Raw genomic sequence first — 24,687 nt, 5'->3', positions numbered from 1 at the left:
AGGGTGTTTCATTTGATACTTTTAAACGAGAATAATATCCTTTAAAGGAATCGTACAAAACTGGTTCAAATAAATCAGAAGTTTTGAATGTCATATATGTCTAACTTTTCCAAAGAACTGTACTACAGAGTTATTTTTAGCAGTGGTTATTTTTCACCTCCCTCATTCAATTCATTGGAAAGTATCAGAGAAAATTTAAAAAATCAAAGCAATAATTTACAGAGTTGTGAATGTTATAGACCATTGCACAGGATTGCGTTAGCTGATGAAGGAAGGACAGACTATGCATTCTCAAGATGAAGTCACCTGCTCCTATTTGGCAGCTCTTGCTTCAAGTCTTTTAAAGAAGGTAGAGCAGGTTTGTTGTAATGTCCAGAGGAAGAAAGTTGAGCATTCCTTTATATAGGATCTCGAGGTCAAAACCTACACTCTCAAGAGTACTAATAATGATGAACTGGGTCTTCTAGTGAAGTGGGAATTACAATCCTACCTCCTTAACACAAATAACTTAATCCACAATGAGTCCTTAGGCACAGACTAAAGAGGCCAGCACTTACAACACATATATAAGATCTGACAGAATGGAAGGTTTTGGCTAGTTTAAGAGTCAAAATTTGTTATCTATATCTATATCTGTATCTGTATCTGTATCTATATCTATATTATCAATATCAATCACCTATATCATCTCTCTATCTCGTCTGGCCACCATCTTAAGTCCTTTGTCCTTGCTTTTCTCATGTTCACTTCCTGAAAGGACCTCAGCAACAAGGAAGTGACTCTAACTCCTGTATGAACATTATTCCAATCATAGTATGCCAAATATTCGCACCCTTGCTAAGGAGTCCGCTTATTTTCAAAGTAGCCAATCACTATGTGCCACCTCCAGCTTCCCCACAAGTTCCCCAATCCCCTTATATCTCCCAGCCCCTAACCCACCCTGGCTGCTCCCAGTGCCAATAAAGATCTAGCCCAGGAGGAGCTCGGGTTCCTCCCCACTGCCATTGCATCTGAGAGTGTTAGAGTCCCTGCTCTAGCTTGTAATAAAATCCCTCATGTTCTTGCATTGGATTCAACTCCCTGGTAGTCTTTGGGGGACTCGCAATTGTGGCACAACACTAGAAAGCCCATATTATTTATTCCATTGTACTACATCTTATAAGTAAAAATTTTAGCTCACTTTTTATAACCATGAAGAATTTATCATGTGTAGAGGATTAAACCAAGCTACTCCTTGGAGGCAAGCCTCAAAAATCTAAATTGGAGAGCTGCTATCATCTGTTCATATATATGAGCTTATCTCTGAGCATCAGCCACACATGCTTATAGACTAAAACCAGCCCATTATTACTTTTGACCATCAATCCTGATTGCTCGTGTTTTTATTTCCTTTGCTGTTGTTGAGTCAGAGCTGACTCATAGCTGACTTTCCAGAAGATTTTCAGAGGCAGTTAGTCCCACTGAAGTTCTTTGGCCATCTTTCTTCCCAGAAGCAGCTGGTAGTTTCAAACTGTGCATCCTTGGATTGGGAGCACAGTTCCTACCATGAGGCCACCTGAGCTCCTTCATAATTGTTACGTGCCATCAAGTCGTTTGCGACTCATAGAGACCCTTTGTACAAGAGCCCTAAAAGCTCTTCTATTCTGTGCCAACCTAGCCATCTCAAAAGCACTTATTCCCACCTCTCCAGTCACAGAATCGATCCATCTCATCAAAGGTCTTCCTCTCCTTCGCCGCCTTCCACTCTGCCAAACATGATGTCCCTCTCCAAGGACCAGTTACGCCTTGCAACATGCCCAAAATATGTCAGACAAAGTTTCAGAATCCTTGACTTCAAGAAGCATTTCGACTTCACCTTCTCCAGGACAAACCTGTTTGTTCTCCTAGCAGTCCATGGTATATTCAACACTCTTCTCCAGCACCACAGCTCAAAGGCATCAATTCTCTTTCTATCAACCCTATTCACCATCCAACTCTGTGATGCATAGCACGTAATTGCGAAGACTTTAGCCCAGGTCAGGCACATCTTAGTCTCCAGCCTGATGTCATTGCTTTTCAGTACTTTTGAGAGGTCCCTCACAGTCAACTTTCCCAATGCAATTCATCTCTTGATTGCCTGGCTGCTGTTACTAAGAGTGTTGATTGTGGAGCCAAGCAAACTAAATAAATCACAGCTTTGGAAATCAGGTGTGATAGAAGGAGGAAGTGCAAAGCCTAGAGTGGTGTACAGGTGAATTGAATGTAAGTAATCATGTTGTTGATGTTGTTTGATGCCCTCACATTGAGAATGACTCATAGAGAACCTACAAACAACAGACATGAAACCTCTCGTAACCCGTGCAATTCTCATCTCTGACACACTTGAGTCCATTGCTTCAATCACTGTGTCTATCCACCTTGTTGGTCCTCTTCTATTTTGAAGTCATTGGAAAAAAAATAAGAACCTAAGAACTGATAACATAACAATTGGCATGTTTCTAATAATATATACAACTCTGGAGGAGTGTCCCAGTCTATACCAGGAAATCTGGATGACAGCTACCTGACCTACAGACTAGAGGAGATCCATGTTTGTTCTCATCCTTCACACTGGTGATCCAACAAAATGGGAAATTATAGAACCATATCATTAATATGACATGCAAGTAAAATATTCATGAAGATCTTGCAAAAATGGCTAGGATAGTACATTGACAGGGAACTGCCAGAAGTTCAAGAGAGGTTCAGAAGAAGCCATTGCACTAGGGATATCATTGTTGATGTAACATGAATCTTGGCTGAAAGCAGAGAATACCAGAAAAATGTCTGTGTTTTATTAACTATACAAAGACACGTGACTGTGTGGATCATAAAGGAGCTATGACTGATATGGAGAAGAAGGGAATGTCACAGAACTTAATTATTTTCATATGAAATGTAAACATAAGCCAAGAAGTTATTGTCTTAACAGATTAAGGAAACACTACATAGTTTAAAATCAAGTATGCAGCAGGGATGGATCCTTTGTTTTTTCTACCATATAAACATAGTTGACTCTTATTTGGAAATAATCTGATGAAAACTAATTGTTGAAAGAACTTTCAAGACTGTGATAAGTAATATAAACTATTCCATTTCCAACAATTGAAAAATATGGCACAATCCAACAAATCTATCTTGTCTTCACTCATAGACTTGTTTTATTACACTGAAAGTAACTTGTTTTGCTTTTCAAAAATTGTTTTTGTGATTGTAAGGAAGTGAAAATATACTATTTATAATTGGAAATTATTTTTTATGAAGCAAGAAATGTGATAGAGATTCATGGTCAATAAAATATAAAGAAGAAATGTTTCTGTTATTTTAGTTCCCAAAATATAGGTGTTTAGACATTTTGGTATTACTTAGTTATTTGACATACTATAATTGTCTGAAATAGTTTTTCATTCTGTTGTTGTTGTTATGTGCCGTCAAGTCGCCTGTGACTCATAGCGACCCTATGTACAACAGCCCTAAACTCCACTCTGTCCTGTGCCAATCGCACTGTCCCTGACACTCCCATCCCAATTATCCCAGTCACTGAATCAATCCCCCTCATAGAGGGCTTTTCTCTCCTGCGCCGTCCCTCCACCCTCCCAAGCATGATGTCCCTCTCTAAGGACAGGTCTCTCCTCACTACATGTCCAAAGTAAGTTAGACGAAGCCTCAGAATCCTTGCCTCCAAGGAGCCACCCAGTTTAACCCTCTCCAGGACAAATCTGTTTGTTTTCCTAGCAGTCCATGGTATTCTCAATACTCTTCTCCAGCACCACAGCTCAAAGGCATCAATTCTCCTTCTATCCTCCTTGGTCATTGTCCAACTCTGATGCATAACAGGTGATTGCGAAGACCATGGCCTGTATCAGACGCACCTTAGTCTCCAGAGAGACACCACTGCTCTTCAGCACCTTGGAGAGGTCCCTAACAGCAGACTTTCCCATGGCAATGCGCCTTTTAATTTCCTGGCTGCTGGTGCCAAGACTGTTGACTATGGAGCCAAGCAAACTAAAGCTGTGTACAATCTCAATCTCTTCACCATCCATCCTGATGCTGCCAATTGGTCCAGTGGTGAGAATCTTTGTCTTCTTGACATTGAGCCTCAATCCATATTAGAGGCTGCCGTCCTTGACACTCTGCAGCAGGCGCTTCAGGTCCTCCTCATTTTCAGCAAGCAGGGTTGTGTCATCCGTATAATGCAGATTGTTGATAAATCGTCCACCAATCCTGATCCCACATTTCTCCTCATAGAGCCCAGCCTCCCGGATAATCTGTTCTGCTTTAAATTTTTATGTTTAAAATTAAAATATAACAAAATTTTAAAAACACAATGAAAAATGTTATATATATGCAAGTTTAGTTTAAAAAGTGTTTAGTAATTGAACTACTTATATACATGTGTTAAATAAGTGACAGATTTTTATGTCATTATAAACTTCGTCAAATTTATTTTATTTCTATCTATAATTGAAATTAATGTAAATTATATCTGAAAAATAGAAACTTTGAATTCTGGAGATGGCATTTTATATCTATCTGATTGTTAAACTGATATTTGTTCCATGGAAGCATCATGAAAAATAAGTGGTATGTCACAGGCAAAATCCATGGTCTCCCTTCAATTATTAATACTTATCTACTGAGACATAAGTTTCACCTTAGCTAAAGGCAAGTACTTCCTTGAAGGTCAGATAAAGGTAATCAGATTTCTTTTTCAATAATGTACTCAGAAAGAATTGTTAAGTTTGCCCATAAAGTTTTGATTAATTTGAATAATTTTTAAAAATTAATTAACTTATAAAATGTATTCCATTATTCACCATCACAAGAAAAAGGAAACAGCCCAAATGTCCAAGCACAAATGAATGGATTGAGAAATTATGGTTCATTCACACAATGGAATACTATGCAGCACACAGGAGCAATAAATTTATAAATTATTACCTAACTTTGGAAGGATTAGAGAGCATTATTCTGAGTGAACTCAGTCCCACAAGGATAAATATTGTATAAGACTGTTATTGTAAAATGAGTATAAGGATCCAGGAGGGGTGGGAGAGGATGGAAGCAGAGGGATGTGGATGTGCAGGGGGAAGTGGGGATTAATAGTTGGGTTGTACAATTTTATAGGGGGGTTGTGAGGGAAATTGAGTTAATTTGTTCAAATTTGTATTTAAATTTTGTAAATAAATACTTGTAAAAAAATTCTGTAAATAAATTTTGTAGAAAAATTTTTTAAAAAAGGAAGAAGAAAAAGAAAAAAAAGGTCTGACAGCATAAGGGTCACATGTTAAACTGCTAACTAGAAGGTAGATGAATTGATCCATCAATCAATTATCCCACAAAACAAAGATGAGACAGTCTGGTTCTGTTAATATTTATAGCCTTGAAAACCCAATGAATGCAATATCACCAGGAATTAGAATCAACTTGATGCCAGTGTCTTTGTCTATTTTAATTAGTTAAATCTAAGCTATGTCTTTCCATTCTACCTACATGTCTGTATTACAACTTGCCAATATTTCAGAACCTTGTTTCAATCAAAATCCATTTTCTTTTATTTGGAAAGTATTACAATTATTAATTCATCTAGAATTTTTTAACCCTCTCTTGTGTGACAACACTCATAGTGTTGATGTTAAAGATTCTATGAGATGCAAAGTAGATTAAGTTACTAACCCAATATAAGAGAGCACTACTAAGATACAGAAATTCTATTGACTACATATGTGAAAAGATACTATGGAGAAGTTCGTCATTGTCATCATCATCATTCATAAAAAGGCCATCACCTACAGCAGAAGATATCGTCAACCTTTCATGAGATCTTAAGTTGAAGCTGAAGAAATTTGAAACAATCTATGAGAGCCAAAGCAAGATCTTGAGAATACTTTTTTCTTAATTCATGTACGATCTCAAGAACTCTTTGAAAATTGAAGATCAGATAAGTTGTGAGATTGCAAGGGTATCACACATGTAGAAAGGAAAAGTAAATAAAAAAAGAAGAGGGAAATAAATGGGTGTCAAAAGAGATTCTCAAATATACATATAGAAAAAGTAAAAAATAGATGAAGCTCAACATCAAGAAGACAAAGACTCTTACCAATTAGCCAATTAGCAGCACCATAATAGATGGAGAAGATAATGAGGTTGTTAGCAATTAAGCTTACTCAGATCCACATCAACACTTTCAACACCATCAGTCAGGAAATCAAAAGACGATTTGTACTGGGAAAATCTGCTGTCATGGACCTCTCCAGAGTGCTGAAGAACAACAATGTGAGTCTAGATGCAAACATGCGCCTAATCCAGTTCATGGTTTTCTCAACTACTTTTTATGCTTCAGAAAGTTGGACAATGACTAAGGATTACAGAAGGATAGATGCCTTTGAGTTTTGGTGCTGGACAAGAGTGTTGAACATTCCATGGACTGCCAAAAGACAAAATAGGTCTAACTTGGAGAGGATGAAACCAAGTCTCCCCTTTGAGGCTAGGATGTTGAAGTTTTGTCTCACTTACTTTGGGCACGTGGCCAGGAGAGATCTGTCTTTGGAGAAGGACATCATGCTTAGAAGGGTGGACAGACAGCACAGGAGAGGGAAGCCTTGGATGAGTTGGACTGATACTGTTGCTGGAGCGATGAGGGATGGTGTGTCAGAATTAGTGAGACTGTCTCAGGACAGGGAAGGGTTCAGAGCTGCTGTACATAGGATTGCTATGCATTGCAGGCTACACAACCAATAACATTCTATGACAGGTTTGGAAGCTGGAGTGGCATCCACTTCCTCCACTTCCTAAACTTGCCTCCAGAAAATGAACTTTGATAAGTGTCGATGGTTGTAGAGGGCTTCAAGCCTTTTGATCAAAGGGTTGCTATGAGTCCTGCTTGACTTGAAATAAATCAACAACAACCACCACAATAACAGAGTTAAGCAGAGGATTTTAAAAGATGGCTCCAGAAGACAAAAGAAAGGATTCTAATGAAATACAAGATCTGGAATGAGAAAATTAAAAAGGAAGAATACACTCAGAATTTCTCAAGCTAAAATAATTGTGAAAAATATTTACACACTGAGTGGAAATATTGAAGGATTTTTTTAAAGTTTCTACCAGCAGTCAGGAAATCAAAAAGCGTGTCACGATGGGAAAGTCTGCTGTTAGGGACCTCTCTAAAGTACTCAGGAGCAACAGTGTCTCTCTGGAGACTAAGGTGCACCTGATACAGGCCATGGTCTTTGCAATCGCTTGTTATGCATCAGAGAGTTGGACAACGAGTAGGGGAGGACAGAAGGAGAGTGCATGCTTTTGAGCTGTGGTTCTGGAGAAGAGTACTGAATGTACTGGACTGCCAGGAAAACAGATTCATCTTGGAGAGGATTAAACCAAGCTACTCCTTGGAGGCAAGGATTCTGGGGCTTCGTCTGACATACTTTGGACATGTTGCCAGGAGGGACGGGTCCTTGGAGAGGGACATCATGCTTGGGAGGGTGGAGGGACAGCGCAGGAGGGGAAGACTCTCTATGAGATGGATTGATTCAGTGACTGGGATAATCGGGATGGGTGTGTCAGAGGCAGTGAGGTTGGCGCAGGATAGAGCAGGGTTTGGGGCTGTTGTGCACAGGGTCGCTATGAGTTGCAAACGACTCGACGGCACATAATAACAACAACAACAACTAGTTTATTTACAAAATTCAAACACATAGTTTTCAAGAACAAATTCAATTTCCCTCCTCTTCCCCCAAAACAAATTGAACAACCCCATGATTAATCTCCCCTTGCCCCTGCATATCCTCATCCCTCTGCTTCCCACCTCTCCCACTGCTGTTGGATCCTTGAACTCACTCTATAATAATGGTTTTCTACAATATTTATCCTTGTGGGACTGAGTTAATTTACTCAGCATAATGCTCTCCAGTCCCTCCCAAGTTAGGTAATAATTTACAAAATCATTGTTTCTGATTGCTGCATACTATTCCATTGTGTGAATGTATCATAATTTCTCAATCCATTTGTTAGTGGTTGGACATTTGGGCTTTTTCCATGTTCTTATGAAAATTGGTATACAAATCTCAGTTTGTGCCTCAGTTCTCATATTCTTAGGGTATATTCCAAGTAGTGGAATAGCTGGGTAGTAGGAAATTTCAATGTTTAGCTTTTTGAGGAAGCCCCAAACTGCCTTCCAGAATGGTTGCACCACTTTACAATCCCACCAGCAATGTATAAGAATTCCTTTCTTGCCACATCCTCACCAATATTTATTGCTTGCTGCCCTCTTAAATTTTGCCACTCTTACTGGAGTAAGATGGTATCTCATTGTGGTTTTGATTTTCATCTCTCTTATTGCCAGTGATTTGGAGCATTTCTTCATGTGTCTGTTTGCCATTTAAGTATCTTCCGCTGTGAAAATTCTTTCCATGTCTTTTGCCCATTTTGTAACTGGGTTATCAGTCTTTTTCTTGTGGAGGCCCAGGAGTATTCTGTAAACTTTTGGTTTAAGAGTCTTTTTCCGAGCTGGAATTACCAAATGTTTGTTCCCAGTTGGTAGGTTTTCTTTTCACTCTGTTGGAAAAAGTTTTTGATGTTCATAGAGATTTAATGTTTAGAAGGTCCCATGCATCAGTGTAGATTGCCCAGTTCTGGTTGTGTGTGTCAGTCTCTTTACACTTTGGATTAGTGCTTCTAAGCTTGATCCTAGTTTGTCTCTTATGAACAGTATAGTCTTTGGCTTTACTCCCAGGCCTCTGATCTACCTTGAGTTGATTTTTGTGTATGCTGTGACATGTGGGTACTCTTTCAGCTTTCTGCAGGTGGAAGTTCAGTTTTGCCATTTGTTGAAGAGGTTGTCATTTCCCTGTTTGATAGCTTTGCTTTCCTTATCGAATATCAGTTGACCGTATATAGCTGGGTCTATTTTTGAGTTCTCAATTCTTTTCCATTGATCTATGTGCCTGTCATTGTGTCAGCACCATGCTGTTTTGGTTACTACTGCTATGTAGTAGGTTTGGAGGTCAGGGAGTGTTATGCCTCCCACCTCATTTTTTTTTCTCAGAAGTGTTTTGCTAACTTCCCTTTCAATCTCCTTGAAAAATATATTTAGTATCTGGATTAGGATTGCATTGAAAATGTGGATTGCTTTGGGTAGGATTATCATTTTCACCATATTGAGTCTTTCCATTTTCTTTAGGTCTTTTAGTATGTCTTTCATAAATGCTCTGTGGTTTTCTTTGTTTAGACCTTTTGTATCTCTGTTAGGTTCACTCCCAAGTATCTCAATTTGTGCTTAGGTATTGTGTATTATATTGCTTCCTTGGTTTCCTCTCTGTGTTCTCTTTGTTACTGTAGAGGAATCTTATTGATTTTTGGATACTGATCTTATATCCTGCCACTCTACTAAATTGGCTCTAACTAACAGGGTTGGTTTTGTGCTTTTTTTTTTTTTTTGTTGGATTTTTTTTTTTAGTCTTTGGGCCTTTTTTTTGTGCGTACTATCCTTTAATCAGCATAGAGCAACAGTTTAACCTTCTCTTTGTGGATCTCAATGCCTTCTATTTCCTTCTCTTCTTTTGTCATATTGCCCTAGCAAGCATTTCCAATACAATATTGAAAAGAAGTGGTGACAGTGGGAATCCTTGTTTCGTCCCTGTTTCCGAGGATAATGTTTTTAGTCTTTCTTATTGAGAATGATATTGGCTCTTGGTTTTATATATATGCTTTTCACTATGTTGTGAAAATTCCCTTCCATTCCAATTTTGCTCATTCCAATCCCAAAATTCATGTCTTTATGTTTTGAGTCTGGCACTGAGCTTAAATGTCCTAAAAACTCATATAGCTGTTGTCAGTATATCTATCCCAGGAGATCTAAGGAAAAAGGCCAGCTAGTTCTGGGTGCAAGCTTCTTTTATCTGTGCACCTGGCAAAGACTATGCACAAAGAGAATTAAGGATATCAGTGTAGGCTATGACTCTATAGCAGAGCTGACAGACTTGAAGAAATTGATCAGTCTAGAAGCATTATCCCAAATGGGCACAAAGAGAGCTATGATAAGGCAAAAGACAATGGGCGAGGGAAGACAAATTTGGAATAACAGATTCATTATACTGCATGCACACACATGACCAATTTTGCTGAAGATAACTTAAAAATGTTGGGCATATACTTTCAAAATTTGAAGCCACTTTCAAAGACAATGGAGAGAAGGAAATCAAAGCCAATATCATGTGGACCTTGGCTTAAAAAAAACACAAACCCTAAAACAAAAACAAACAAACAAAAACCCAACAAAGCACTAGGAACTGTTTGTTGGTCTTTTATTGATCATACAGAATCACTGAATTTATGATTATAACAAATTAAAATTAACATTGCAAACATTAAGTATTCAAGAATGTTCAGTTGTATTCGAAAATAACTTGTCCATAGAGTGAGAAGCAGAGATTTGTATACAGCACAGTAATATTTTGTGATTTGAAATCAGTAAGATATGTCAGAGGTGTATTATTTCATATTATCTATTCAATATATATGCTGAGAAAAGAAATTAAAATGCTAGACTGAAGAAAAATATAGGATGAGGATTGGAGGAATACTCATCAATGACTTGCCTTGTTTAGGATGAAAGAACCTTTCTTGGAGAAAGTGAAGACGACCTGAAGTATTTATTATAGAAGATCAAAGTCTACTGTTTTTAACATACATTACATCTCAACATCAAGAAAACAATTACCTTCATATCTTGACTAATAGACAGCATTATGATAGAAGCTGAAAAGATTGAAGATATTAATGATTTTATTTTACTGGGATCCACAACTAATATCCATGGCAGTAGCAGGAAAAAAAAATCCAAAGACATGTTTCATTGTGACAGTCTGCCATCAAGGATTTCTCCAAAGTGCTAAAGAGCAAGGGTATTAGTTTAAAGACTGAGGTTTGCCTTTACTAAACTATGATATTTTCAATTGCTTCTTATGCATCTGAAATATGGGCAATGAATAAGGATGACAAGAATTGATGCCTTTCGATTGTAGTACTTGTGAAGAGTATTGGCTATCTCATGTACTGCCAAAATAACAAATGAATTTGTCTTGGAGGAGGAAAAAACAGGGTGGTCCCTAGAGAAAAGGATGTTGAAACATTCTCTCACATACTTTGGGCATGAAATCAGAAGTGAGAAATCCTTCATAAAGACATTCTGCTAGAAAAGGTAGAGGACCAGTGAAGGAGGGACGGCCTTTAATGTAATAGATTGACACAGTGAATGTAACAATATTTTTGAGCATAGTGAAATGTATGAAGATAGCATAAGATAGGGCAATGTGCAGTCTCTTCTTAGGTTCACTGTGAGTTGTAGTTATTGGGTGACATCAGCAACAATATGCTAGTTGAGACTAAGGTCCTCCAGTAACCTAGTCTGTCTGTAGTTGGGCTTAGTAGTACAAAGGTTGTGACTGTCCAGTGATTTGGATCCACCTGTGGCTGTGGGGGAGAAAGGTGAGCAATATTTTCCTGCTCTTTTTATACCTTTGGAAATCACTTATGGATTGATTCTGACTTCAAAACAATCAATTAGTTTATACCAAGTTAAATTCTCAGTTGCACATTATTTATTGATAGTTATTGATTCTGATCTTGAAACGAAACTGTACAGTCATGCTAGAAATACAGTTTCACCTTTCTAGTCTCTGTAGAATAGTAAATAAAACAAATAAAAAACATAAGCAGGGAAAAAACTAGCAAAGATGTTCTATTTGAACAGTACAGCAATGGGATGATGATGGGTTGAGGATTCTTGGTAGAGTGGAACGTGTTAAAATGTGGTGAAATTAATTCTGGACAAAAGGTGGGGGGAAGGTATCAGTTATCAATATGTATTATGATACGGAGCTAAATGAATAACAATATTCAGGAGGTGAAATTTAGAAAGCCACATACATTGTATGATCTATTTGTGTACTATTGTAACTGTTGTTTTTGTTAAGTGCTGTTGAGTCGCAGGTAACTCATAAAGACCCTATGAAGGAGAGTCCTCGACACTTGGGTGCCTGTCATTAGAACACTTAATTGTACTAACACAAGGTTTTTATCTAGACCACGAAGCTGTTGTCAGAACTGAGCAAAAGAATACTGCATGGTTTAAAATCAGGAAGGCTGTATTCTTTCTCCAACATAGTCAATCTGTTGTTGGTTGATGCCATCATGTCAGGTATTACTCATGGTGATCCTATGAACAACACATCTGAACCCTGTCCTGTTCTGTGCCATCTTCACACTTCCTGACACACTAGGGCCTATTGCAGCAGTCACTGCACCAATCCACATGGTCCAGGGTCTTCTATCCTTCACTGACCCTCTACCCTTCCAAGCATCATGACTCTCCAAGGAATAGCCTTTCTAGCAACATGCCCACGGTATGTGAGGCAAAGCCTCATCCTACTTGTCTCCAAAAAGCACTCCAGCTGGACCCTCTCCAAGACCATATTTGTTTGTTCTATTGGAAGTCCATGGGATGTTCAGTGCTCTTTTTCAACAGCTCAGAAGTGTCAATTCTTCTGTCATCCTTATCCATTGTCCAGCTTTCAGATGCATACAGTGATCAGAAAAACCACAACCTAATTCAGATACACCTTAATCTTCAAACTGGCATCAATAATTTATAGAGACCCCTAACTGCAGATCTTCCCAGTATAATGTGTCTCAATATTTCCTGACTGCTTCCACTAAGAGTATTAATTGTGGATCCAAGTAAGATGCATTTGTTAAGAATTTCAATCTCTTCCCTATCCATCATGATGTTGTCTATCAGTCCAATGGTAAGAATATTTGTTTTCTTGACATTGAGATACAATCTATACTGAAGACTGCATTCCTTGATTTTCTGCAACAAGTGCTTCAAGACTTTCAGGTAGCAAAGTGTGTCATCTACATAATGCAGGTCATTGATGCATCTCCCTCCAATTTTAATGCCACGAATGTGAATAAAGACTCTATGAATATAGAGTCCAGCTTCTCAAATAATTTGTTAAGGATACAGACTTAATAGGCATGAAGATAGAATAAAACCCTGATGTACTTCTTAATTTTAAACCATGCAGTGTTTCCCTTGGCTCCACAGTCAATACTCTTGGCACCAGCAGTCAGGAAATCAAAAAGCATATTGCAATGGGAAAGTCTGCTGTTAGGGACCTCTCTAAAGTACTCAAGAGCAACGGTGTCTCTCTGGAGACTAAGGTGCGCCTGGTACAGGCCATAGTCTTTGCAATCACTTGTTATGCATCAGAGAGTTGGACAATGACTAGGGAGGACAGAAGGAGAGTGGATGACTTTGAGCTGTGGTGCTGGAGAAGAGTACGGAATGTACCATGGACTGACTGCCAGGAAAACAAACATATTCATCTTGGAGAGGACTACACCAAGCTACTCTTTGGAGGCAAGGATTCTGGGGCTCCGTCTGACATACTTTGGACATGTTGCCAGGAGGGGCAGGTCCTTGGAGAGGGACATCATGCTTGGGAGGGTGGAGGGACAGCGCAAGAGGGGAAGACCCTCTATGAGGTGGATGGATTCGGTGACTGGGGTAATCGAGATGGGTGTGTCAGAGACAATGCGGTTGGCTCAGGATAGAGCAGGGTTTAGGGCTGTTGTGCATAGGGTCGCTATGAGTCGCAAACGACTCAACGGCACATAACAACAGCAGTGTTCCCCTACTCTGTTTGCACCACAGTATTCTGGTCCAGGTATAGATTTTCTTCTTGTATTTTTTACTTTCAGCCAGGATCCATCTGACATCAGCAATGGTATCCCTGGTGCCATGGCCTCTTCTAAATCCTGCTTGAACTTCTAACAGTTCCCTATCTATGTAGTGCTCTAGTTATTTTTGAATGATCTTCGTAGTATTTTGCTTGCATATGATATTAATTATATTGTTTGATAGTTTCCACATTCAATTGGAAGACTTTTCATAGGAATGGGAAAAAATATGGACCTCTTTCAATCCATTGGCCAGACAGCTGCCTTCCAAATTTCCTGGCAAAGATTGGTGAGTGTATCCAAAGCTGAATCCATTAATTGAAACAAGTTAATTGGTATCTGATCAATTCCTGGGGTCTTATTTTTTGCCAATTTGTTCAATACAGCTTCTGCTTCCTCCTTCATTACAATTGGCTACATGTGTTCCTGAGATTTTTCATTATCTATTTTTTTTGTAAAGTATTCTGTATATTCCCTCCATCTTCTATTGGTGCTTTCTGGGTCATTCACTATTTTGCCTAAAGCCTCTTTTACTACTGCAACTGGAGGCTTAAATTTCTCTTTAAGTTCTATGAGCTTGAGAAATGCATGGCTATTTTTGCCTTTTTATTTTCCAATTTCAGCTCTCTGCACATTCAGTTATAATAGTTTTCTTTGCCCTCTCTAGCTGTCCTTTGAAATCTTCTGTTCAACTTTTATTTCAGTATGTTTTCTCTTTTTTATAGGATATTAATGTTCCATTGCAATTTTTAGAGTCTTTTTTGATATCCATTTCAGTTTTTCCTTTCTTTTCTGTCTTTGTAATGACCTTTTGCTTTCCTCATGAATGGTATCCTGGATATCATCCCACAACTCATCTGGTCTTTGATCATTGGTATTAAATGTCTCAAACTTATTTCTGAGATTATCTTGAAATTCAGATGGAATAGATTCAAGGTCATATCTTGCTTCTGTGGACTTATTTTAACGTCTTTCTTCCTTAATTTCAACTTGCATAAGAATAATTGATGGTCTGACCCACAGTCTCCCCTGGCCTATCTTTGACTGCTGAGATCGAGCTTCTCCAATTATTTCTTCTAAAAATGTAGTCAATCTGATTTCTCTGCAGCCTATCAGGTGAGATCCATGTATAAAATTGTCATGTGTGTCTTTTAAAAAAGGTATTTGTAATGGGTAAATCATTGTAAATACAAAACTCAATCATTCCATTTCCAGCCTTATTTCTATCACCAAGCCCATACGTTCCAATTATCACTTCTTCTTCACTGTTTCCAACTTTTGAAATTTAGTCACCAATTATTATTAATTCATTGATCACATATTCTGTCAATTTTGAGCTACAATATTTGGTAAAAATTATCAATTTCTTCCTTTTTGGCTCTAGATGTAGCATCATACATTTCAATAATAGTCATGTTAATGGGTCTTTCTTATACATGTATAGAAATTACCCTATTACTCACAGCATTGTATTTCAGGATCAAACTTGAAATTCACTTTTTGACTATGAATACAACACCATTCTTATTCTTTTTTTCATTCCCAGGATATACCAAATGAGTATGCCATTCAAAGTGGCCAAATTTGGTCTATCTAACCTCAGTAATCCCTAGTATGTCAATGTTCATGAATTCTGTTTCATTTTTAACAATTTCCAGTTTTCCAACATTCAAACTATACACATTCCATGTTCCAATTATTAAACAATATTTGTCACTATTTTTCCTCATTTAAAATGACTTCCAGTCTGTACTGTACCAGTACACTACTACAACTTTCTTCTAAGAGTTCATAGGGTTTTCAAAGTTCGCTTATTTAAGAAGTGGATGACCAATTCTGCTTTCTAGTATATCTTAATCTGGGAGTTCTACTAAAATCTGTCCACCATGGGTAACCTTTTTGGCATTTGACACATCAGTGGCATAGTTTTCAATATCACAGCAAGCTCAAGTTATCTAAGTACAGCAAACTGATAGACAAGTGCTATACTACTTAGAACAGTGTTCTTAAACACAACAGACTGCCAATTTAGTTTGTAACATTAACAGCAAATTAGTCTTCACACCAGGTCCTGATTTCCTGATTGCTTAAAGAAGAAGTGTACAGCCCACAGCAGATTATTTACTAAGTAAAAAAATAAAAAAATAACCAGTTTACATCCGACTGTCAATTAAATCTAAACAAGCTACCTTCCAGAATCTAAATGCTACAGGAGGCACCAAACTGAAGACTCTTAGGCAGGACTCAATTCTCCTCCCAGTAAATAACTATAAATATAATTCGCCCTCTTCAAAATAATAATAAAGGGGGGATTAATAGTACCAAAAGAAAAAAACAATCATGTACTTGCGTGTACATCACCACACTTGTTAGTGTACATTGAAGGAATTTAAAAAAAATCACTAAACTGTATTCCTTTAACATGGACCCATATTTTTGTGTTTGTCTTTAAAATTAGCTTACATCATGGGTTTCTATTATAATCCATATATCAGTGGAAATTTGCCATAGTTAAGATTCTATAATTTTTTTCATAAAAATATGGAAAGTTTCATGAATTTGCATGTCATTCTTGTTTATAGGCCATGCTAATCTTCTCTATGTCATTCCAATTTTAGTATATGTGCTGCTGAAACAAGCACACTACAGACTTTAAAAAAAGACCTTCCTACCAGGTCTTTATTGTTTAACAAGAGGCTTACAGAAGACACTTGATTGCTAACTAAATTAAAACAACGGATCAATTTACACCTGTTTGTTAACTAAATGAAGAATGATCAAACAGTTTGCTGATCAAATAAACTGTGAAGTAACTCTATATAAAGAAGAACGTGTCGTCAGGATCAGAATAAGACTCATCAACAATCTACTTTATGGAGATGATATGACTTTGCTGAAAGTTAGGAGGATATGAAACACTTGCTGCAGAATATTAAGGACTATAGTTTTTTGTATAGATTACGTCTCAACATCAATAACACAAATGTCCTCACCATGATACCAACAGTCAACATTATAACAGATTGAAAGTGGACTGAAGTTAATAATTTAATCTTGCTTGGATCAATAATCAACACCCTTAGGCAAGTCTGCTCTCAGGGTCATCTCCAAAATAATGAAGAGTAATGATGTCAGTTTTCAGATTAAAGTGCACCTGATTCAGACCATGGTCTTTCCAGTCATTTGCTATGTATCAGAAAGCTGGACAATGAATAAGGATGACAGAAGAAGAATTGATGCCTTTGATTGTGGTGCTGGAGAAGAGTGCTGAATATACATGGGATGCCAAAAGAATAAACAGATATGTCTTGGAAAATATACAACCAAAGTGCTCCTTGGAGGTAAAAATGGCAAAGCTCATCTTTTATAATTTAGACATGTAGCTAGGTGAGGCTATTCCTTGGAAAGAGATACCATGCTTGGAAAGAGAGGGTCAGTGAAGGATTGGAAAACCCTCAATGAGATGATTTGCCATGGTGACTCAAGCAATGGGCTCTGGTGTGTCAGAGATGAGAAAGGAAAAAGATAGGGCAGGGTTCAGATTGATTGTTCATAGGTTCAAGTACCATATGGATTGTACTCAACGTGACACCAACTAACAACAACATCAGTTGTAAGCACAGTTTTTGAAAATAAATATACCTATACAAAATAAAATTAAATTATTTGAAAATAATTTTGAATTAGAATCTTAAAAACAAACATAAATAATTTATACAACTGTCTTACCTTACTTGAGCTATATAGTTCTTTCAACAGTTTGTGTAAATATCCTACACATCTCATGCCAGGAAGTTTCATGACATTCACACCATCTTTTACAAATTTTTTTTTCTCTAAAGTACCCAAGTATATTTTCCTACAGAAGAAAATGTAAAAACATCTGTACCTGACAAAATGGATCATAATAAATTATGGTGTTTTTACAAACTAAAGAAGTGTCTAGAGGTTGTGTAGCATCTTTTCCAAATAATAAAATATTTTTTTTTCTTGGATGTCTCCACAAATGACATGCTGAAATCACATGTGGCGTGTAGTTTGTCCCTCTCTGCTGCTTCTTCTTACATTGTAGATCACAGTCAAGTGTTCAAAATCGCTGATGACAAGTGAGTAATTTTGCATACTTGGTCAAGAGAGTAATTTTGATATAGAGTGTTTTCATTTCAGTGTTCAGTCAGGTGAAGTTTTACTTAGGAGGTAGAAGTGAGAGCCTCTTACCCAACTGCTCAAACTTATTATAAATAGCATTTTCTCTATTAAAGTTTAAAAATTAATTGAGAGAGGTAGCTCTGGTGGCCTAGCAACAAGAAGCTGCACTGCAATACCAGAGGTATGAGGTTTGAATGCACCAGATGCTCTGCTGGAGAAGGAGAGGCAATCTCGTCCTGTACCAGTCATATTCGATTTGACGGTACACACACACACACACACACACACACACACACACAATAATAATAATAAAATTAAAAAAATGAATTGAGAGGATTAGTTGAAGGAAAAAATCATTTGCATACAATTCATCCATTTCATCTTTCCCTTTCTCCTGCCTACTCTCATTACTAAAATAAAAAAAAAATTGTTTCTGGCTCATAGTCTATGGTCACTCTAATTACTCGTACATAACTTAGGACAATTGAACAATAATTGTCATTCTTATTCTAAGGTTACAATAAAAATTTCTTCCATACATATAAAGGAAGCTCTGGTGGCCTAGTGGTAGGAAGCTAGGCTGCAATCCCAAAGGCACATAGCTCAAATCCATCAGCTGTTACATGGGAGAAGGATGGACAATCTCTTCCCATGTGATTGACTGCCTCTGAAAACGATTGGAAGGTCAGCTAAGAGTGGGGTCCATTTAGATGGCAGAAACCACCACACAACATGCATATAAACAAATTTCTAGAATGTTATTCTACTGAGATGTATGTTTCCAGCATGCATATATGGTAGTAAAAGTGGTGACATAGGCAATTTTTCCATTAGCATTACACAAGTATAACTTTACTATTAAACTAAATGGAAGCCAGATAAATTGAGAAGAACTAGCATAATTACTAAAAACTTGCTTTAAAACATCAATCACATAAAATACTCAACTTTGAGGTTTTTTAGTTTGAGCACAATTATTAACATGTAGTATTACAGAAAGGAAAACAGGGGGATGGCCTCTCGTTTGGAGGTGAGATTATGTTTGTCATGCTCTGGAGGCTTAGTGGTAAGAAACTGCACTGCAATCCTGAAGGTATGCAGTTCAAATCCACCAGCTGCTCCACGGAGGGGTGGACAATCTCCTCCAGTGAGATTAACAGCCTCTGAAAACTGGCTGGGAGGCCAGCTATAGGTCTGTTCTGACACGATGGTACTAAACAACAAAAACAATAGCATGCTATATTAAAAATTGTATTTGTAAGGGAAATGAGGCAGTATGGAAAAATAACATTCCTATGAACAACCAGAGCCTCAATATTTATTTCACAAAGAATAAAATAAAGTTTTTGCCTAATAAAAACCAAAAAATAGAGAGACAATGAATGAATGTTAAGATTTATTAAAATGCCTTCTACTGAATTAGCTCATTGTAATTCCCCAAGGACTTAATCCTTGCAACAATTAGCACTCAGTTGTGATTTTTGTCTTTATATATTTGACGCTTCATGAAAAAGAAAAATGGTCCTGCATTCTTCTATTAGGACAGCATAAAGTTAGTAGAAAACCCAGAAAAACCTGCTGTATGACTTTTACAATTTGATCTTAAAATATTGTTGAAAAGCACCTTTCCCCCCCCCCAATTTCTTCAGAAATCTAAAACAAACAACACGCTTTCTTTGTTTCCATCAAGGAGAGAATTTACTAACCTTGACAGAATCTTTTACTATTCCCATTTGGCACTTTATTTAATGCTTCCTAGGTGAATCTGACTAAGGGATTGGTAAACTCTTTTGACTAAATGAAAGAACAATTGTTGTCTTTCTTCTCAGTAGAGGAGTCCCTGGGCACGATTTGCTTTGTGTTTATGGAAATAGTTGCTTGATTGCATTGTGTGGGTATTAACCTGCTTTCAAGCATAAGTCACAGGCACACACACAGTTTTGGACAGAGAAAGCTTGGTAAATTAGGCAAATGAGGGCGTTTTGCAGGCTAGTTGTGAAAATCTGCCCTGTCAGGATTAGCAGAACTAATTCTGTCAAGGCTCAGGGAAGTTAGACATGACTGCATTCATAAGAGAGCTGCATAGGTCATATAATGCACTATGCACCTGTCGGGAGCTCAGCAGAACCTATTTGGACTAATTCTGTCAAAAGAACACCCAAGTAACCTACGGTAGCTCTTTGAAAAGTTTATGAAACTTGGGAATGGTGAAGGAGAGGCTATATGTCAAACTACTCCTCTCCTTCAGGCAAAATTGTGCTTCACTACCTTGGAAAAAAAGAAAAGCTTTGCCATTGTCAAAGAAAGAAAGAGAGAGAGAAGTATTAAGCCAGTGATATAAAAAGCATGTCAAAGCCATCCCACTGCTATTCACCAAATTCACAAACCTGAAATGTTGCAGCTCTCTGTCTGAGTCCTGAGGGACTGCTGAAGTCTTTGTTGTACAGGAGTTTTGGATTACGATTATTCTGCACACTATTTTTGAAATGGTTGTTATTTGTGGGGCAGAAGAACCACATTAGTTTCTGAGAGTGGTCTCAGTCAAAGTGGGAGATTTACAGAAGATGAAATATGACTGATGAAAGCAAAGACAGCAATGGCTTGTGGCCAGAAATTGAAAAAAAATTAACAGCTGGTCATGGTATAAGTGATTTTTCTACTCCACCTTTGAAAAAGACAGTTGTAACAAAAAGCTTATCTTACCCGGGAGGCTGATTTTCCAAATCAGATAATTAGTTTTACTAAGGTTTTGCAGGCAGTAATGAATTATAACCGCTGTTAAAACTTTCATTGAAAAGATGAAATAAATTCCTTCTTGCTAGAATAGAATATCAGGCATAATTACTAAGGTGTAGCTTTTCACCTTCTCTGTCCTCCACCTAGGGATTTTATTATTATTTTCTGCTTTTTTTTTTCTTAATGTTGTTGTGGTTATGTGCAATTGAGTCACCTGTGACTCCTAATGACCATATATATGTACAATAGCTCTGAACCCTGCCCTATCTTGAGCCACTGACTCCAATGACTCACTGACTCTGACAAATCTACCCCCCCAACCCACTTACTGTATCATTTCATGTTGAGTCTTCCTCATCTGTGCTGTCCCTCCACCCTTTCAAGCGTGATGTTCTTCCCCAAGGAATGGCCTCTCCTAGCCTCATTCCAAAGGCACATGAAACAGAGCTTCACAATTCTTGCCTCCATGGAGAAATTTGGTTTCACCCTCTCTAAGATAGACCTGCTTATTCTCTTGGTGATTCATGGTATCTTCAATACTCTTCTCCAACACCCACTACTCAAAGGCATTCTTCTTCTTCTGTCATCCTTAATCGTTGTCCTGCTCTCTGATGCATATCAAGTAATTGTGAAAGACTATGGCTTGGACCAGGTGGACTTTAGTCCCTAGACTGACATTACTCTTTGAAGAGGTCCTGGCAGCAGACATTCCCAATGTAATTAATCTTTTGATTTCCTGACTGCTGGTACCAACAGTATTGATTGTGGAGATGAGATAACCAAAATTGTTAATAACTTCAATCTCTTCTCCATCTATCACGGTGCTGCTAATTGGCTCAATAGTGAGAATCTTTGTTTTCTTGGTGTTGAGCTTCCACGTTGAAGACTATAGTCCTTGACGTTCTGTTACACATGCTTCAAGTTCTCCTCAGTTTTGGCAAGCAAGGTTGTGTCATTTGCATATCTGTAAATTACATATTGTGGTTTGTTGATGAATCTTCCTCCATTTCTAGTGTCATATTCCTCTTGATACATCTCACTTTCCTGAATGATCTGTTTTGCATATAGATTGAAAATATATGGAGATAAACGCATCCCTGGCATATTCCTTTTCTGATTTTGAACCATTCAGTGTTTCCTTGCTCTGTTCAGATGCCTGCCTCCTGGTACAAGTATAGGCTTTGCATGAGCACAATTAAGTGTTCTAGGATTCCCATTATTCTCAAGGTTAGCTACAATTTGTTGTGATACACAGTAGTTAAACATGTTTGCATAGACAATGAAACACAGTAAGACATTCCTCTGGTACTCTACTTTCACCCAACATTCATCTGACATTGGTGATAATGTCTCTAGTGCTGTTTATAGATTTGCCAATGATTCTGATAGTGAATGTGCACTAAAGAAATTTACAAATGTCTTATTACTCAGGATGGGGTTATATATTTTGACAGGAAAAAATATAACAGTATTAATAATGAAACATTAATTTTGCATAGCAAATAGAAAAAAATACTTCTTGATTTTGAGCTCCTTCTTCAGTTTAAAATTTATGCTGAATTATTAAGGATTCCCGGTCAGTTGCTTAGAACAAACATCAGATTTAATAAACTCATCCTTCCAATAATAATATGCTAAAAATTATGGGAGCTTCGGTAATTTCTGAGAGACCCCTATTTGTGTCTTTGATGATGACTGCAAATGGACAGATTCTGATGCTCTACATACTTCTGTGCCATATTTCCTGGAGATACAGACAATCTCCTTCCTTGTGATTTACAGTCTTGTCTCAGAAACCCAGTGTAAACTATGCGTTCATACCTACGTGATGACAATGAGTAAATATAAGAATAATTTGTCTTGACTCCTGTTCATTACCTATTGGTGTATCAAAACATTGTGTTCTTCCCATTCCCAAACTACTATTCATCCTTCGTCTACCTTTCAGCTTTGTGAGTTCTAATAACTCGAACCATACAGGCATTCTTTTTTTTTTCTTCTTTAAGCCTCTACTTGCTACTAATAGAGGTAGAGACATCAAGCTGCTGCTTCTAATTTAGTAGTTGCAAGGACCAGCCTGAATGATGTATAGAAGTACAGGTAAAAATAAATTTCAAAAGATTCAGTGACAGAATCCTTCTGTTACCAATCATCTACAAATTAAACTTTGAATAACAAAATTGCATTGACTTCAGTAAATTTTATAATGACAATTCTCCTTCATCCATTCACTCTCTGTTAATGACTAATTGTCATGACAAAAAAGAAAAGGAGGGTTCTGATGTTTGAATATAAAATTGTAAACAGATTGAAAATGGGAGATATAAAATGTTTTTCTAATGGAGACTGTTGAATGACCCAAACTCACTGTCCTAGACTCAAGACAACTCTTTATAAGTTTCAGGAGATGTTAGTTTTTACAAAAGAATACTACCTCATATTTTCCTACAAAGTAACTGAAGGATTCAAACTACTGACATTTCAGTACCTTTTTAGGTACCCAAATGGAAGCACTTCACAAAAGCCACCGTGTTGTGCTATGTGTCTTTGAATTCACTATGACTTATAGTGAACAATGGATCTGAATCTTGCCCTGTCTTTCACTGATCTCATTATCTCCATCTGGTTCAAGCCTATTGTTGTAGTTACTGTATTTGTTCATATCCTTGAGAGTCATCTTCTCTCTTGCTGACCTACTTTTCCCGGCAATATGTCTTTTTCCAAGGCCTGATGATTCTGAACATTATAACCAACGTATGTGAGAAAAGTTTCATTATCTTTTCCTGTGAGGGAAACCTTTGTTTAGCAATTTGCTATAGTGTGATGGCTTATGTGCTTCTGTGAAACTAAAAGTTATGCCTTGAGTATTTCAAATACCAGCCGGTTTCCCAACATGGACAGGTTTTACCTGATCTACCAGACTAAGATAGACCAAGAAGTAGAACTGATCATCTACTTCTGAAATAGGTTGTGGTTGTTGTTATGCACCTTCGAGTCACTTGCAACTCATAGCGACCCTATGTACAACAACTCTAAACCTTGCTCTATCCTGTGCCAATCGCACTGCCTCTGACACACCCATCTCGATTACCCCAGTCACTGAATCATTGCACCTCACAGAGGGTCTTCCCCTCCTGCACTGTCCCTCCACCCTCCCAAGCATGCTGTCCCTGTCCAAGGACCTTTCCCTCTTTACAAAATAACCAAAGTATGTCAGACAAAGCCCCAGAATCCTTGCCTCCAAGAAGTAGCCTGGTTTAACCCTCTCCAGGAAGAATCTGTTTGTTTTCTTGACAGTCAAGGGTACATTCAAGACTGCTCCAGCACCACAGCTCAATTCTCCTTCTATCCTCCCTAGTCATTGTCCACCTCTCTGATGCATAACAAGTGATTGCAAAGACCATGGCCTGTATCAGATGCACATTAGTCTCCAGAGACACACCGTTGCTCTTGAATACTTTAGAGAGGTCCCTAACAGCAGACTTTCCCATCGCGATACGCTTTTTGATTTCCTGGTTGCTGGTGCCAAGAGTGTTGACTGTGGAGCCGAGCAAACTGAAGCTATGAACAATCTCAATCTCTTTGCCATCCATCCTGACCCTACCAATTAGTCCAGTGGTGATAATCTTTGTCTTGTTGATATTGAGCCTCAGTCCATACAGAAGGCTGCAGTCCTTGACCCTCTGCAGCAAGTGCATGAGGTCCTCCTCAGTTTCAGCAAGCAGAGTTGTTTCATCTGCATAACGCAGATTGTTAATAGATCTTCCACCAATCCTGACGCCACACTTCTCCTAATAGAGCCCAGCCTCTCGGATAATCTGCTCTGCATACAGGTTGAAAAGGTATGGAGATAGGACACATCCCTGGCGTACACTCTTCCAAATTTTGAATCATGCTGTGTTACCCTGCCCTGTTCTGACTACAGACTTTTGGTCCAAGTATAGGTTTCTCATTAGGACGATCAAGTGTTCCGGGATTCCCGTTCTTCTCAGAGTCAGCCACAGTTTGTTATGCCTTTGCATAATCAATGAAACACAGATA

Source organism: Elephantulus edwardii, unplaced genomic scaffold, assembly GCF_000299155.1.
Source record: "Elephantulus edwardii isolate Elephantulus edwardi_28Jun2011 unplaced genomic scaffold, EleEdw1.0 scaffold00034, whole genome shotgun sequence".
Classification (NCBI taxonomy): Eukaryota; Metazoa; Chordata; class Mammalia; order Macroscelidea; family Macroscelididae; genus Elephantulus; species Elephantulus edwardii.
The sequence above is the reverse complement of the archived record's forward strand: the minus strand, read 5'-3'. Positions refer to the sequence as shown.